The sequence below is a fragment of the Microcaecilia unicolor genome, chromosome 1 (genome assembly GCF_901765095.1).
Source record: "Microcaecilia unicolor chromosome 1, aMicUni1.1, whole genome shotgun sequence".
In the NCBI taxonomy this organism is placed as follows: Eukaryota; Metazoa; Chordata; class Amphibia; order Gymnophiona; family Siphonopidae; genus Microcaecilia; species Microcaecilia unicolor.
Genome location: NC_044031.1, coordinates 572,939,591 through 572,957,505, shown reverse-complemented (window position 1 = coordinate 572,957,505; position 17,915 = coordinate 572,939,591). Strand labels below are relative to the sequence as shown.

At 41.7% G+C, this 17,915-nt stretch overlaps 1 protein-coding gene and 1 long non-coding RNA gene across 2 annotated transcripts in view; one reads left to right on the top strand and one right to left on the bottom strand.

Moving 5' to 3' along the window:
- SAMD12 (sterile alpha motif domain containing 12) overlaps positions 1–17,915 on the top strand; it is a 670,300-nt gene that overhangs the window by 556,789 nt on the left and 95,596 nt on the right. The window lies entirely within an intron of this gene.
- On the bottom strand, positions 8,769–15,928 carry LOC115479984. Its single transcript, XR_003943774.1, has 2 exons — positions 15,862–15,928; positions 8,769–8,803 (listed from the first exon to the last, which is right to left on the bottom strand). It is a non-coding gene; the product is annotated as an uncharacterized LOC115479984 (long non-coding RNA).

Genomic DNA, 17,915 nt, shown 5'->3' with positions numbered 1-17,915 from the left:
CTTCCATTGAAGCTGGCGCCGACGAAAGTTTCTTTTGAGTCTGACGTCGCTGCACGTTGTACGTGCAGGACGTCAGACTCAGAAATTGTTTCTGAGTCTGACGTCCTGCACGTACAACGTGCAACGTGCAGCGACGTCAGATTCAAAAGAAACTTTTTCGTCGGCGCCAGCTTCAATGGAAGAATGAAAGGACCAAAGGCAGCCGGCAGCGGCAGGAGGACGCGGACCTCGGCTGGCGGGGGTTGGGGTCCCCCGCCAGCGAAGGTAGGCGAGCAACGGAGGGGGAGGGTTAGCAATGGCAGCGGCTGGGGGGAGGGGGATCGGCAATGGCGGCGGCGGCGGCGGCGGCGGCGGGGGGGGGGGGGCTATAATGTGCCCCCCCTCTCTGGCCCTGGCCCCCCCTACCGCCGCAGTTCAGATACGCCCCTGTCTTGGAGGCCAGGAAGGGGACTGGGGGAGTTTAGAAAATTATAAAATGTTTATGTGGGTCCCGGCTTATATTCAGTTCCATGGCCCACATAGAACAGTTTTTGAGCTGTCCTAAATTAACCCACTTAGCTATGCAGGTCCTGGCACTGAATATTGCTGGTACCCACATATTTAATTTTATTTATGTATTCATTCTAGACTTTCTATACCACTTAAACTGTCAGACAGGGCTAAGCAATTTACAAACTAACCCCCCCCCCCCCCCCCCCTCCGTTTACTAAGCTGTGCTAGGAGCTGCCATGTGCTAATGCTGACACAGCCAGGTTAGTAAACAGGGGAGTAATAATACACAAAGAAGAAAGTAACTACAATAATGATAGAAAATAAACACATGCATGCATTCAGAGTTACAACTTAAGCAGAGTAGAAAATAAACCCCACAGGTAACTGGTGCCAGATAATGTGCCACCAAATGCTTACTGAGACACAGAGGGATAGGCCAGCTCCTCCCTAACGCTACCTCCAGTGTCGTCTCTGACCTGCCCACTGTTTTGTTGGGTGGCCTGTGGTGATATTCAGCGGCCATTAACACAAATTAGTACATGAGCTGTTACTACCACTTATTTTGTAGTCAGTAAGACTTACCACGGGATGCCTCAGTATTTCCTGCCGTAAGCCTTTTTAAGCAGTGGTAAGCGATCGCTAGCACCTACTATAGCATAGTAAAAGGAGCCCTATGGAAACAATTCTGCGGTCTCTCTGTTATCACCTTGTCATAACACATCAAACACCTCCCCCCCCTTCTCTCTACCATTCTATATAATAAGAAGCACCTCCAACATTCTGAAGCCAGCAGCCTTGCAGTGAAGCCTGAAGCCTGAGGTGTTCATAGGCATCATAATAGCTCCACTCACATTCTCAGCTGATTCCAAGGCAAGGGGAGGAGTAGGGAAACACGCGGATCCTCCCCCTGCCTGGGTAACAGCTGTCACTGCGCCGCTCCCTGCCACTTCAGAGCAAGTGGCAGGGAGTGGTGCAACAACCTCCCCCCCCCCCCCCCCCCCCCCGCTCGGCACATCAACAAAGCCATCGCGTACCTCTGCTGAGCTGACAGATCCGAAGTTCTGTTCTCGGCTGCGGGGCGTGGCTTCATGACTGAGCATCAGTGGAAGTTTCTGTGCATGCGTCTGATGTCAGACGCACGCACATAGACTTCAACAGATGCTCAATCATGAAGCCACGCCCTGCAGCCGAGAAAGAACAGAACTTGATCCGTCAGCTCAGCAGAGGTACGCGACGGCTTCAGGGGAGGTATTTCGGAGGAAAGGGTGGTGTACAAAGGGTCGCGGTAGGGGGGTGCAGGGGACATTAAAGCGGAGGGGGGGGTTTGAATGTGTGGGAGGGGGTAGTCTGGAATGCGGTGGGAGGGGCTTGACGGCCCTTGAACTAGGAGGGACATAAGTGTGCATAGGTGTGTGGATGTGCTTCGGGTGGGGCCCTTGAACTGGGAGGGAGGGGGGTCTGCAACTCGGGAGGGAGGGAGTGCTGCAACTCAGCAAGGAAGGAAGGAAGGGAGGGAGAGGGGTATGGGACTCGGGAGGGGGAGGGGTTTGGAACTCGGGAGGGAAGGAAGGGAGGATGGGTGGGAATTTACCTTGCTAGCGCCCATTTCATAGTGTTTCGAAATGGGCCTTTTTTACTAGTTGTCATATAATCTCTGATTTGCTTGCTTTTCTTTCTGGCAGTTGTCATATTTTGCTCTGTGCTGCTTATTCTGTGTAGGCCTGAAAAGGGGAACGTTAACTGCCAAAAGCAGCTTGAGAAATAGGTTTAGTCCAGTTTTTGTGTGTGTTTGGCCTTTATTTCCATACTTTTCCCTTTAAAACAGTCCAAGTCGCTCTCTCTCTCCCTCCCTCTGCAAGCTGTAAGTTGCCTGAGGCTGGTTTTAAACTTTTTGTATTATTATTTATTTATTTATTTTTACTGCAGTAATCAAACTTCAGCTGGGGGCTGACTTCCTAATAATGTAGCCAGAAAAAGAGAGATGGTGAGCATAGTTTTGAAATACACCACCATGCAGGACATAGGCATAGCATGGGAGGCAGTTGCACCCCAAATATTGCAGGCTGAATTGATACCTCACCACCCTCCATTGCCAATATGACTTTCTTTTCCTTTACCCCCCCCCCCCCCCCCCACACACACACACACACACACACACACTCCAAAGTACGCAGGCAAACTACACCAATGCTGCAGGAATTTCTGCAGAACTATCTGTACCTCCATGAAGATAATTCTCCGACTCCATGGAGCACTGCATTCTGAATCCAGGGGGGCTGCTTTAGCTTGTTTGTGATTGCCTGGAGACAATGCTGCCACTGCTTCCTTCTTACCCCCTGTTCTGAAGATTGGAAATGGGGTTTCTTCTGGATATTAGTTTGCACTGCTGACAAAAGTCAGGTTGGTTACTTCATACAAACTGTTTTATGATGCTGAAGGCAAATTTCTCCAAGTTCCTGAGTCAGACCTATTCTTCCAGCATTCCTCCCATCTTTGCAATCTCAAGTCCAAGGGTATCGAAGCAGAGCTGCCAAGTTACTCAGTCCCAGGAAAGAGATTTTTTTTGGCTAGTCTTGATTTTAAACTTACAGCCCTTGTGAAATTGTGGTACTCATAGTTCTCAATTCTACCCACTGAAATCAGTGTTGCAGTTCCCATAATGCATCAGAACAGGGTTTTCAAAAATCCAGGACTGGTCTAAAATTTCCAAGTGTTGGAAAATGTACAATAAAGGATCACTGGGGGGGGGGGGGGGAGTTATCAAGGTGTGGTAAAAGGACAGCTTTTACCACACTTTGATTTACCATGGGAGTTTCTCAGTACTGCAGGTTGCTGACTCTTGTTGTAAATGGGTAATGCTGCTTGCAAGCCACCTCGTGAGAAGCATTATTCCAGTGGCCTGGGAGCATCAGGCCTCAAAGCCACAACCCGATGCTTCTAGGCTGCACCTCATAGGGCCCAATCAGCACCCGCAACATCCCCAACCCAATCATATCCCTACCCCGATCCCCCCCCCCCCCCCACCCGATTAGTACCCACATCCCCAAATCACATCCCTACTCCTCACAACTAGGGGCACCATTTTGGGAGATGGTGCCAGCAAGGGCAGAAACGACTGGGTAACACCCTTGCCCAGGGACCAACTAGACCACCAGGTTCAGGCTGGTAGGCTCCTTGGGATGGGGGTGGGTTCCTTTTGAGGCTGGGATTTTGAGCAGGGTGTGGGGTGTAGGGATGTCATTGGGGGTAGTGGGTGTGCCCAGTCCATCTGGAATGCAAATCTGTTTTTGTGAGCCCTGGTCCCGGGTACCTGATCCGTGAAGCTTAGCCCATACTGAGGGGCACACCATGGATTACATAAATGAAATTAAAAATATGGACTGTAAGTAAGCTGGACTGATGATATTTTGGAATTAATCATTATGGCATGTTATTATTCATGCTGATGAATCGATTCTTATTTGCTGATCCTAGCCTTAAAATTGCTTCTTCAGGAAGGACAATGTATTGCTTGTCAGATAAATTTCTCTATTGGCATATACAGGTATATTTGCTTAGAGAATAGTTTACCAAATCTTATCAAAATTATATAATAAGTATTACAGCACATCATAGGCAGTTTGAGCTGAGCAGTTTTTATTCCCCATTTCGAACTGGACACACGAAACACTGAGTTAATTGTAGCAAGAGCAGAACATGAGGACTCTTCCGATAGTACACATTAGTCTCTTTGTATGTATAGTTTGATGTTTATGTACTTTGTACTGGGAAGATGCTCAATAAAGGATATTTGGCAAAAAAAAAAAAAGCAAGATATTAATGGCATAAAGGCAGGATTCTGCAAGAAGATGTTCCATACCATGAAAGTATTTAAAGTAGATCTCTATTTTTTTTTTTTTATTTATTTGTAATTTTAATGAATTTTACAAGATACACTTGTACAGAAAAGGAGTATTATCATACCATACAAGAGAATATTTTATAAAGAAAATCTATTAAATGATAATTACTGCTAAAGTCCACAATTATAGGCAAGGCACAATTCAAAAATTGGTTAACATAGGAAAAAATGAGTAGAACATGTTCCCACTTATCCTATCACGGAGTAGATACTAATGGAGGAAGCACAAGAGAGTTTACGGCTGGTTCTTGTCTGGAGTCCAGGAATTTTTCTAACTGATCACTCTCAAAGAAAACATATTTAATTGATTGAAATTTAACAACACATTTGCAAGGAAAATTAAGCCAGAAAATTCCCCCCTGTGACAATACAAGATCACGAAGTTTCAAAAAAGACTGACGTCTTTTCTGAGTTTGTCTAGCAATATCAGGAAATACTTTGACTTTGCAATTCAGAAAAACTTCATGTCTATGTTTAAAGAAAGTTTTCAAGATCCAGTCCCGATCCGGCTGTAGAACAAAGTCTATAATTAATGTAGCAGGTTGTACTCCACATAGTTCATCTTCAATTGTTTGTGATAAATTCAAATTTAGCTCCTCAATTGGGGTTTCCATAGATGGTATTATGCACTCACTTGGTTTCTTAACATAGGGAGCCAAATAATAAATCCTTGCTACAGGTGGAAACAATTGTTCAGTAATTTTTAATACTTCAGAAAGATATCTTTTGAATGTTATTAAAGGAGCCACTGCTGGAACTTTAGGAAAATTTATAAATCTCAATGTTTTCATCCTTTGTAAATTTTCTAAAGTTTCTATTTTCCTCTGTAAGTATACATTTTCTTTTATTAAAGTTATTTGACTCTCTTTAATTTGATTTGTTTTCTCTATTTTTTTTTGTTGTTGTTTTGGTTTGTCCTTGCATTTTCTCCATTTCTCAGATTATTTTTAAGTCTGTTGCATGCTAAGATATGGACAGTAAACTGACTGCTCTTAATGATGTGGTGGTGTTACAGAGTAAACCCCGTGTTGAATCATTATGTAACCTCTACTTACATTCCTTAATGAATGGACACACAGAAGTCAGTCAACCTTAGGTAGTGACTCATTATGAAGGACAAATTTCCTCTCTGTGGCTATGGGTGTCGAGCCTGGTAAAGAGTGCTCAAAGACAATAATATATTACAATTTGTCTTATATTCTGCAATAAATCTTGCAGTTTTATGTGGATAAAAATCAGAAAGGAAAAAACTGGCTGTAACAAGGAATTAAAAAGTCAAATAACAGTATTTTATACAATATCTAAATACACTATATCCAGTGGTATGCTGGAGCCGGCTCGCACCAGCTCACGAGAGCTGGTTGTTAATTTTTTAAAGATCTTGCGAACCGGTTGTTCAGCACGGCAAGCCGGCTCCGGTAAATGAGGTAAGCATGGCAGGAGGGCGCCACAAGCCATGCTTACCGCATTTACCTCACCTCCCACCACTGCCCTCGTTTGCCTGTGCCACCTTCGTTTGCCTGCCCTTTGCCTGCGCCACCCAGCGATTCTCCTCGCTCCCCGATTACCTCCGTCGAAGCGGCCACGTCATTGATAGCCCTGCCCGTCTCTAGCCTTCCCTTCGTGAGTTCGTTCCCTCAGAGTCCTACCTTCTGATGTCATTGCCTCTTTCCATGAGGGTGAGACTCTGAGGGAACAAACTCGAAGGGAAGGCTAGGGCTTTCAATAACGCAGCCGCTTCGAAGGAGGTAATCAGGGGAGAGAGGAGAATCACTGGGTATGGGTGGCTGGAGGGGGGGCAGGGGGAGAGGAGGGTTGCTGGACATGGGTGGATGGAGGGGACGGCAGGGGGAGAGGAGGGTTGCTGGACATGGATGGAGAAGAGAGACGGGAGAGAGAAGAAATGCTGGACATGGATGGAGGGAAGGGGAGGGAAGACTGAGGAAGGAGATGAGATGAGGGAAAAGGAAGAGAGGAGAAAAACTGCACATGGATGAAGAAAATAGGCAGAAGTTGGATCCACTAGACAGTCAAGTCTGCGGAGGACCCAGCTTTTACTTACGGATGTAGGGCAAGAAATGAAGAAGAAAGGCGGAAAGTAAAGAAATAAATGGAAAGGAAGCCCTGGAAACGGAGTTAAGAGGACAGATAGCAGCAGAATCAGATACTGGGCCAGCATGATCAGAAAAACAAAGTCACCAGACAACAAAGGTAGAAAAAATCATTTTATTTTCATTATAATGTTTGGAATATGTCCACTTTAAGAATCAGGTGCTCAACATTAAAAGTTTATATTTATTTACTTATTTATGGCATTTTATCCCACATTAAACATGAATTAGATTGGAACCTGGGATCATTTAATTTTTTTTCCCTGGAATAATGCATTGCCCCCCCCCCCCCCAGGCTCTCTCCCCGGCTATAGCCAGCTCTGCAATTTGGGGGGGGGGGCGCAGAGGTGGATGGGGGGGGGGGGGCGCAGAGGTGGACTGGGGAGAGAGCCTGTTGTTAAACATTTATCAGCACACCACTGGATATATCTAAATTATAATGGTAGCCTGAAATAAGAAACAAATCTAACCCTTCTCTATTGAAAATTTCTGGGATAAGTATGTTTTAATTTGATATCTAAAGTTCCTATAGTCACTGGCATTTAATAACATAAGGGAAATTTCCCTACCAAGTTTTGCAGCCTGAAAAAGGAAAACAAATTCTCCAATTGTTTAAGGGGTCCTTTTAATACGGTGCGCTGAAAAATGGCTTGCGATAGTGTAGGCGCGGATTTGGGGCGCACACCAAGCCATTTCTCAGTGTGTCTGTAAAAAAAAAGGCCTTTTTTTATTTTTGCCAAAAATGGACATGCGGCAAATGCTGTGCATCCATTTTGGGTCTTCGACCTTACCGCCAGCCATTGACCTTGTGGTAAAGTCTCACGCGGTATCTGGGCAGTAATGACCTATGCGCACCAAATGCCACTTGGCACACGTCCGATACGTGCAGCAAAAATGAAATTACCGCAACAGCCACGCGTTAGCTGTGCAGTAACTCTATTTTGGCTTATGCGGCTTAGTAAAAGGGCCCCTAAGTCTTTTCCTACTCCTTGAGGAAGGAAAAACAAACATATTAGTGTTCCTAGAAAATCTAGTAGGTACCACAAGAATGAAATGTTTCATCAAATAATAAGGTACCAACGCATATAATATCTTGTATAATAAGCAAAAACATTTAAAAAAAAGTTCTTGCAGGTATAGGAAATAATGAGTTTTAACATAAAATGCTATCAATAGAAATCAAACAAAATAAAACATGGAAAAGAAAATAAGATGATAACCTTTAAGAGTGGACTAACACGGCTACCACACCTCTCAACATAAAATGCTGAAATTCTGTCAAACATTTTCAATGAATAAATCAAACAAAAAGCTGTATTTTGAACTGTTTGTAGTTTTTGTTCCATTAATTGAGAGGGGCAACCCAGATATATATTATATTACAGTAATCTAAAAGATTTAACAATAGTGAACATAAGAGTAGCCATACTGGGTCAGCCCAATGGTCCATCTAGCCCAGTATCCTGTTTCCAACAGTGGCCAAGCCAGGTTACAAATACCTGGCAGAAACCCAAATCATGGCAACATGCTACCAATCCCAGGGCAAGCAGTTGCTTCCCCATGTCTGTCTCAATAGCAGACTATAAACCTTTCTTCCAGGAAATTGTTCAAACCTTTTTTAATCCTAGATACACTAACTGCTGTTATTACATCCTCCAGCAAAGAGTTTCAGAGCTTAACTATTCGTTGAGTGAAAAAAATATTTCCTCCTACTTGTTTTTAAAGTATTTCCATGTAACTTCCCTGAGTATCCCCTAGTCTTTGTACTTTTGGAATGAGTAAAAATCAATTTACTTCTACTCGTTCTACACCACTCAGGATTTTGTACACCTCAATCCCTTCATCTGTCTGTTTTCCAAGCTGAAGAGTTCTAATCTCTTTAGCCTTTCCTCATATGAGAGGAGTTCCACCCCCTTTGTCATTTTGGTTGATCTTCTTTGAAACTTTTCTAATTCTGCTACAACTTTTTTGAGAAACAGCAAACAGAACTGAATGCATTATAGTATTTTTGGTCTTATTCACCATCCCTTTCCTAATAATTCCTAGCATCTTCTTTGTTATCTTGGCCACCGCTGCACATTGAGCATAAGATTTCAGTGTATTATCTACAATGACACCTAGATCTTGGTGGACCCTAGCATCAGTTAACTATGATTCAGATTTTTCTTTCCAATGTGCCTTGCACATTTATTTATTTATTTAGATTTTGCCACTTTTTCAGTAGTAGCTCAAGGTGAGTTACATTCAGGTACACTGGATATTTCTCTGTCCCAGGAGGGCTCACAATCTAAGTTTGTACCTGAGGCAATGGAGGGTTAAGTCTTTTGCGCAAGATCACAAGGAGCAGTAGTGGGATTTGAACTGGCTACCTCTGGATTGCAAGACTGGTGCTCTAACCACTAGGCCACTCCTCCACACCTGTGCAAAGATTTCATCTGCCATTAGATGCCCAGTCTTCTAATTTCCTAAGGTCTTCCTGCAGTGTTTTACATAGTTTTATGTCATCTGCAGATTTAATCACCTCACTCGTCATTCCAATTTCCATATTACTTATAAATATGTTAAATAGCACCAGTCCCAGTACTGATTCCTGCAGCACTCTACTATTCACCCTCCTCCAATGAGATAAATGGCCATTTAACCTACCCTCTATTTTCTGTTCAATAACCAATTCCTAATTCACAATATAAAATCCTCATTTTAACCCATAAGATTATGTTTTTCTCAGATCCCCTTTAATCTATCCACTATGATTATTCCTTATGTGCCCCCATGCACACTGCATTTCTCAGTTAGGGCTCCTTGTACTAAACGACGGTAAGCCCAACGCAGGCTTTCCGTTCGTTATACAGGAAGTACTGCCGGGCCACCACAGCAGCCCAGCAGTACTTCCCACCCCTAGTGCCATCATTTCTGGCACTACAAAATGTATTTATTTTTATAGCACTGGAGTGTACCCAGTGGTAATCGGGCAGTGCCATGAGCTGCCTGGTTAACGCCAGTTAATGTGGGAGCCCTTACCACCACCTCAGTAGGTGGTGGTAAGGGCTCCCCCCGAAATGACCGCACAGCAAGTGATTTACTTGGTTTCGACGTTAGCTTCAGAACTTAGTAAGTGCTGGGCAGACTTCTACGGTCTATGCCCTGAGAATGGCAAGGACAAATCAAACTTGGGTATAAAGTATCACATACCATGTAAAATGAGTTTATCTTGTTGGGCAGACTGGATGGACTGTACAGGTCTTTATCTGCCTCCATTTACTATGTTACTCACGTTACTTGCTGCCCAGCCATTGCCTGTTGGAAAGTGAGACTTCCCTTTTACCAGCTGCAGTAAAAGGGGGCCCTGGCGTGCATGTAAAACATGCGCTGATGCCAGCGCTGGCCCCCTTTTGCCACAGCTTGGTAAAAGAGGCCCTTAGTAAACAGCTAACTGCCACTGCCCTTGTCCTTGCCCACTCCAGACTTCAATCTACACGCCAATCAGTGCTCTTCTTCCTTGGTTCATCCTTATGGAACTCCCTTCCTTTAACTTTCCATAATGAACAATCTTATCAGTGCTTCAAAGTTGCCATGAAAACGTATTTATTTACTGAGGCCTTTTCTGTTGACTCACAAGTACCAGCTTGGTGGTCTCTGGACAATGGAGACTGTGCTCCTTGAACCTATAACCTTTTTTCTCAGTTTAATATTTTTCTCTCTTTTCTTTATTTTCCACTGTGCTTTTAATGGTTGTAGTTCCTTTCTGCATTGTTATATTGGTTTTATAATATATGTTATAAACCACTTTGGCTTTTGTAAAATGTGGTATATCAAATTTTAATAAACTAAACATATTACCAACAGATCTAATATTAGTGTAAGTACAAGGAATCGAACTATAAGAGACAGACCTACCATTATTACTCAAATGATATTTCAAATTCGAAGACCATTTCATGGGCTTCGACTGATTATAAAAAATTATTTTGCTATGCTGAGGGAGATGGTTACCTATTTGCAGGGTAACAATTCAGAACAATCTACCAGTACTCTTGATCTTATAGCATTCTGCACAAATCTAACCTATCGAAAATTAGATTGAATTACAAGGATATAATTAAAATCCTAAGCATTTTCTCCCCACCCACTTAAAAAGTTAAACAAAATAAGAAAATTAGCAACCAACCCATGTTGGAAAACAACAAAAAGCCACTTAAAACAAGTAAATACACATATACACTTTAAAAATTTAGAAACTGCTGATATTAATACCAACCTTCTCTAAATTAAAACAAAAAGTCTCCAATCTCCATGTGGCAAGCTAAATTCCAACAAAATTACTAGCAAGATTGTGTGTGAGGTTGTGTGTGAAGGGGAGGGGTGTGCCCCTCTGGCATGTCCCTTTGGCGCAATGCCTCAGGCGAGATACCACAGGAGCTGGCACTGCTTATAAGCAATCAAATGATGTTATCATAGTGTGCCTCCTGCTCTGAGCATCAGGTCATCCCTCCTCATGAAGTGGATGATAGCAATAGCATTCACAGTTGAACAGAAAGTAACAGCAATTACTTGGCTGGGGGGGGGATTAATGGCCAGGAGATGACTGCACTCTACAAGTAGCTCCAAACTGGTTAGCATCCATAAACTAAATGTTCTCAGCGCTATAAAAATGCTAAATAGTAGTAGTAGTAGTAGCATTCATGTAGAGCAACTAAACAATATTTCAACATTTATTTGAAAGAAAAAGGGTGGTGCTAATCTGACCACTTGTTTTGTGATTTTACCATATGTCCAATATAAGCACACATTTTTCTGTTAAAATTAATTGAGAAATCCACCAGCAGTCCCTGGTTTCTCAGAGACTTGGGCTTCAAGTCATACCACACTTTCCTCCAGTAGTAGACACTAATTCATAATGATACTCCTTCATGAAAGGCAGAAAACACATCAGGAGTCTTCCTGAGTGCCTTGCATTCCTCCCCAGGATCACTGGGTTGCTCAGCAAGAGAATTAGGTGCTCCAACACTGCCTCATACCTCACCACAGCATCAGAAACTCAGCTAGTAGGCTGCTACACACTGTCCCAATCACTCAGAACTACTGAATGTATCCTGATCACTCCTCAATAGGCAAGTAGTTATTTCTGCACATGGCTTAGTGGGACAAGAGAATTCAATTGGATGAATACGAGGTGTGTCAGCCTTTCTTGTCTAACACTCATCCCTTCTCAACCATGTCATTTCTCACACTACTTCTCATGATCTCCCATCCCCTCCAGAAAAGCTATTCTTTGTGCATCCCCCAAAATGGAAACTAGAATAATAATGTCTTATAGCAAAATTTAATGCATTTATGATTACTGGCTTCGAAACAACTGGTTAAAGAACATTTTTTTTTACTTCTCTATAGTATTCCATTTTCTCACAAATTATTTTGCTATCTGAAACCACATAGAGTTTTCAAGAAAAATATATCTAAGGGAAACAGTTTAAAACATGGTTATCAATTGCAAACAGAGTGTGGGAGTACTAGAGAGAGTACCATGATAGGACCGTTATAGGTCTTCACTGTGTATTTGAGGAATCTGAGCCAACTAAAGAACTCAGGGCAAGCAAAGGTAGTGGCTTCTAACCAGGGCTTTTTTTGAGGGGGAACTGAGTACCGGTACCTTTTCCATTGTCTGCTAAAATTGACCCATGATCCCCAAGTTTTAATGAAACAGCTCAGGCTCCACACAACAAGTCTGCCTTGTCATAGATTCTGTGACTGGTTGCAGGGGGCCTGGCTATTGTGGGGTAGGTCCCTCAGTGTTCACCACACCCCTGAAGGGTGGCCTGGCATTTGAGTACCGGCACCTTTTTCGCTAGATAAAATGCACTGCTTCTAACACTGGTAACAGCAGACAGGATTCTTTGCTTTAAAAATCCACAGAAAATATAGACAGCCAATGTCATCTGTTTCCATGATTTCGACCAAGGACATTGCCAGGTCTGGCTCTAGTGTAGTTCAGTGTTGGTGTGCAGTATTGCATCATTTTTCACACACGCATGTTTGCAAATAAGGTTGAATATTTTTCATGAAATGCAAAACGCACATCCAGAGCTGTGTTCCTAATTATGGTAAAATAAAACTTTGACACATATGGATCTAAATGACCTTCTGGACACATCACTGACAAACATTTTCAAATGAAACACTGGAAAAATGTCTAAATACTGGTGAAGCCAAAACTAGAGCACAAAGATTTACATTTTTATTGTCTACTTTGCAGTTTGTGAGGGCTCCCATGTAAATGCACCTGGATTTTATTATAACATCCAATCACTTGCTCTCTCTGTCATATAATTTTTTATGTATATAATTAAGTCTTGAGTTCAGCTGCTCATCTGTTCATGACATGCCTTTTTACTATCTTCTGGAAATACTTTGGCATTCTGCTGAAATTGAATCAAATTAGTGAGTAAGAAAAGACATCTGTTTATTTAATAAAAGACCATAATGAAAAATCTGTTTTCCATATTTCCTTTTTGTAGATGTCTTCTCCAAAATCAGAATAAGGCATGGATAGACAGTTGTTTAGATTGACAGAAAACCAGAGGAAAACATGGATTAAGGGTACCTTGGACCTCCCAGGCAATGCCATAGTCATGGGCCCCCTACCCCTTTGTTTGTCACCATTACTGTTAATCCAATCCTAGAGGGACTCCTCTAGGTTTGGGCCCTGGGAGACTGCTCTGTCTGTAATCTGTCACTAACCAGGTGTCCGTCCAAACCAGTTCTCCTCTGGTCTTTATTAAGGAGAAGACAAGAATGGGAATAAGCATTCGTAGCCCAGTTCTGCAACCATTAAAAATAATTCCTTCCCGACCCCCAAATACAATGATCATCTCAGAATCTCTGGATTTGTTAGATGGAGTTCCTTCTACTATGCAGCTACACCATCTTTCTCCTTCATCTTTTCACAATTTTCCAGCTAGCTGTTGAATTAATTTAGCTCTATAACCGTAACAGTTTCTGCCAACAACATTTCATCACAGATTTATAACAGATGTTTTAAAGGGGAGCTCAAGAAACAGTTAATGCAAAATGCAGAATTTCATAAAATGGGTAGAGAATGCACCCTACAGTTAACATGTGTGTCATTGGTGTTCGCTAACTGATAACATAGTGCAGAATGTGAAACAGTTAAACCTCACCTCCAGAAGTGTAACTGCATTTTGTATTAGTGGCTGTGCTGTTAATACATGGTAGCAAACATTGCCCCATGTTTATTTATTTATCTCCTTTTTGAAGAAATTCACCCAAGGCGGTGTACAACAAAATCAATCTGGACATAGGCAATAGCCAATATCAACAGAAGAAATATTCATCTAACAGTGCATATTATTTTTTATTTTATTTTATTTGTTACATTTGTATCCCACATTTCCCCACATATTTGTAGGCTCAATGTGGCTTACATAGTACCGGGAGGCATTTGCCGGCACCGGTGGACAAATACAAGGTGATATTGTGGTAAGATAAAGTTCATGTGGCGCAGCCACGGTTTGGGAAATGTGCAGGGAGGAGTTGGATTATGACCATTACGTACTTTAATTTTGATGTGTCGCAGAGATCGGGTATTTAGGTTGGATCGACGGAGTATGCCTTTCTGAATAGGTTAGTTTTTAGTAATTTCCGGAAGATATATTATGACATAGTATGCACCATCTTTGGTATCCATATGACAGAGGCTCAGTTTCCAGCGTCATTTTGTTTTTGAATACTAGATGGATTTGAAGCGCCCTTCCTGAAGCAGCCACGAGGTTGGCGAAACAAGGCGTTCTTGTTGGAGGGTTGGCGTTTTTTCGTCGGTTGAAGATTTTTTGTAAGGCTCCGGAGTCCTTGGGAGGAATTTTTGATTGTCAGTATTTCCAGCAAAGGTAGCAGTAAAGGATATTGTGGAAGCTGCCCTGCTTGATTTAAGCTAAGTAATTTTTTAGCTACTGTATTTGGCATGCTTGCTGTAGTGGGGTATTGTATGCTCTACTAGGTAAGAGTGGGCATGTAAGTTTTTGCCCTTATTATTTTAGTTTCCCTTGTAGATCTTTAAGGTTCTTTATTCCTCCCGGGGGGGCTCTCCTTAGGTAGACTTCTTTTGGGCTGGGGTCAGTTTGGGTTAGTTTGGTTTTTGGTGTTCGTTTAATTGTTATTTACAAGAGGGAAAGTGAGTTTTTCATCCCATTCGTTTTTCTCATTTAGTATGAGTTTTTGCGTCTGGGTTTTTTTTTCTCTTTTTCCTTCTTGGAAGGAACCTATGATATTAACCTACTCCTGTTTATACAAGGTGTTGTTAATACTTTAGTATTGTCCCTTGTTAGGAGGTTTGAGGTTCCATTTGATATACATGCTTTGCATAGGTTGGAATTTTTTTTCCATCAGTTCAATGGGACACCTTCAAACTAACTTTATATATATATATATATATATATATATATATATATATATCAAACTCCTTTTATCAGCTTGGAATATTTTCTTCAGAGTTTGTATTCTCCTGTTGTTGTTATAGTGTGCTACTTACAATGTGAACACAATACACAATAAAACATATGAATAGACAGTATAGGGTGGAAGTGGAGGTGGCACATATAGACAAATAAGATAGAGTAACAGGAGTTGGAAAATACAAGGACGAACTTAAAGAAAATAGCACATGATGTCAGAAAGGTGCATGAAAATGATCTCAGCTTGGGCTAGGACTGGTTAAGCAAGCTCTGCTGTAGTACTGCATTTGCAGCTTTTGTTAGTCCTTATAAGTGTGAGACTATTGAGTTAATTCCTTCTACCATTAAAGACTTAGAAGAGCCAAGCTTTCACCTACTCCTTGAAGTAGAGAAAGCTTTTCAGGGGCTGCATTCCAGAGTGTGGGGGCTGCAGAGCTGGGGGAATAGAGCTGGTACAGTTGCCTCCCCCGAGTATTAGGCATATCTCCAAGAATTACTATGGGGGTGTTATTGTTAACTGCAAACTCTTAATGCAATTTAGGAAAGAGGGGCCTTAAATTGTTACATATTTCACTGTATGTACATTTTTTCAGATTTTAAATTTATGTGTAATAACTAGTATATCACAGATCTCCTCCTCTCCATTTTTATTGAATGGAAATGTGCCACGTGCTGTGGTTTCTGCACCTTTCCTCAATACCAGTCTCCCAGAGTCCAGACTTAGTCTGTCTGAAATACAGGATAATGCATGGACATAGAGCAGCCAGAGAAGCCCATATTGTCTTGCCAGTTTATTTGTTTGGATTTAGCTCATACCTGTTTAATAGTAACTCAAGATGAGTTACATGCAGGTAGACTAGGTATTTTCCTGTCCCTTACAATCTTGTACCTGAGGCAATGGAGGGTTAAGTAACTTGCATAAGATTACAAGGAGCCACAATGGGAATGGAACCAGGCTTCCTTGGTTGTCAGCCAAGTGCTCTAACCACTAAGCTACTCCTCCACTCTATTGGCCACATAGTTAAAGCCATAAAAGAACACAATTAGCCTCCGGGTCTCTCTGCCTGGGATGTCTCTCAGGCTGACCCAACCATTTTCTTTTGGCAGTCAGGGTAGGCATGCTAATCTAATTCTGAATCATAAACAACAGTGACTCAGATTCAGGATACATGCAAATGCTTGAGATGCTACTTTCCGAATGTCTTCTGTTCCTTTTTCAGAAAGGAAGAGCTTTTGGCACACACTCGGTGGCAAGCTGAAATCAGACTGTTCTTTGCTCCTTATTGTTCACTTCCTGATTATATTCTAGGAGGGCCATTGCCAGTCTTTCTGCATGGCACTTTAGGACACAGGAGAAAGCAATAACATCCTGCTCCATGATTTGTGGAACTGAAGCATCCTTGCTCTCACATTTTCTTGTGAAGGGGACAACTGATAAAACTGAAATCATGGAAGCAGGACCAAGAGCTCAGACTCAGGTTATAGTCAGACTCAGGCCTGACGGAAAAAACGAGTTTAAAGGAGAACTTTATCAATAGAGGAAGTAGACTAGGGTTCAAATCCTGTTTCAGCCATAGATACTTCTTGAGACCTCGGGCGAGTCACTTTATCTTCCATTACCTCAAAACTTAGGGGCCCTTTTATTAAAGTGCAGTAAAATCTAGGCTTAACACATGGTAGCACAGGATTTTACCATTCAATAAGCTCAGCTTTACCATGGCATCTTTTTAGGCTTTTTTTTTTTTTGTATTTGCAGGTTCTGTGCTAATGTTTCCATTAGTACATGGTACCTGCTGAAAGTTAACACAGAACTTACCACCTCCTATTTAAGAGGTACTCAGTGTTCCCACATTAATTCTGCATTAGCCAGTTAGTGCTGCTGGTTAATACTTCCATGCCTACACACCCCTTCCCAAAAATATCTTTTTAAAAATCAGTTGCGCATGGGTTAGAATGCGAAAACAAGAAAACACCACAACATGCTTTAACATGTTTCTGCGGTAGCCTGTTTGTATGCCCTATCCTTGTGTTAAGGGCTTAATGCCCTTTAATAAAAGGTCCCCTTAGTTTGTGAGCTCATTAGGGCAAGTGTACAGCACCTGAATAATTATCACCACTGTACAGTGCTATGTATGCCCAGTAAAGCTATAAAAAGAATATGTGTTATTAAACAGTTTCTGCTTTATATGTCACAGGCAGAATGCTGGGAAAAATGAACTTTTGGTTTGACCCAGTTTGGAAGATCTCGTGTTTTTGTTCTCATTCTCCAAAAAGGGATCAAAATTACAGGTGCGTAATATAGTATGCAGTACCTTTCCAAATCAAATAATGACTTTATGTAGAGAGGTACCAAATAACATATTTTGCTATTCGGCCAAATACGAATACCAAATACAAATAATGGGCATTGAACTTTAACAAATAATAAAAGAAGCAATGTGAAATCAGAGATATTTCAGTAGGGTTTGGCACAGTACAGCCCCGGATTATTTGTATTCAAATTTAAATCACTATTCAGCCAAATACCAATAATGTATTTGAGGCACTGTTCGGGGTGAACCGAATTGAAAATGAATATTTGGTACAGCCTTTCTTCATAGTAAGATTTAATAGTTCTATGCCTTGCTTGCCTTAGCATGTGTTCTTTTTGGAATAGATTTTCTAGCATAACCTGGTAACCCGCTCGCCAAAAAGTAAAAGCACAATAAAACCGAAAATGAGCACCTTAATCACAAATTCCTTTTTGATTTATTTACAAAGTGAATGTATTTTAAGGATAAAATGAGAAGTGACCTTGAATTCAGTTTACCCATCAGGTAATAAAAAAGAAAAAAGAAGGCCTTTATTTTTCAGATGTACGAGAAGGCAAAAAATATCCATAATAGATGATGTTGCCTTCTGGGGCACATATAGGATTCCTGAAGAGTTTTATTTTTCTGCAGA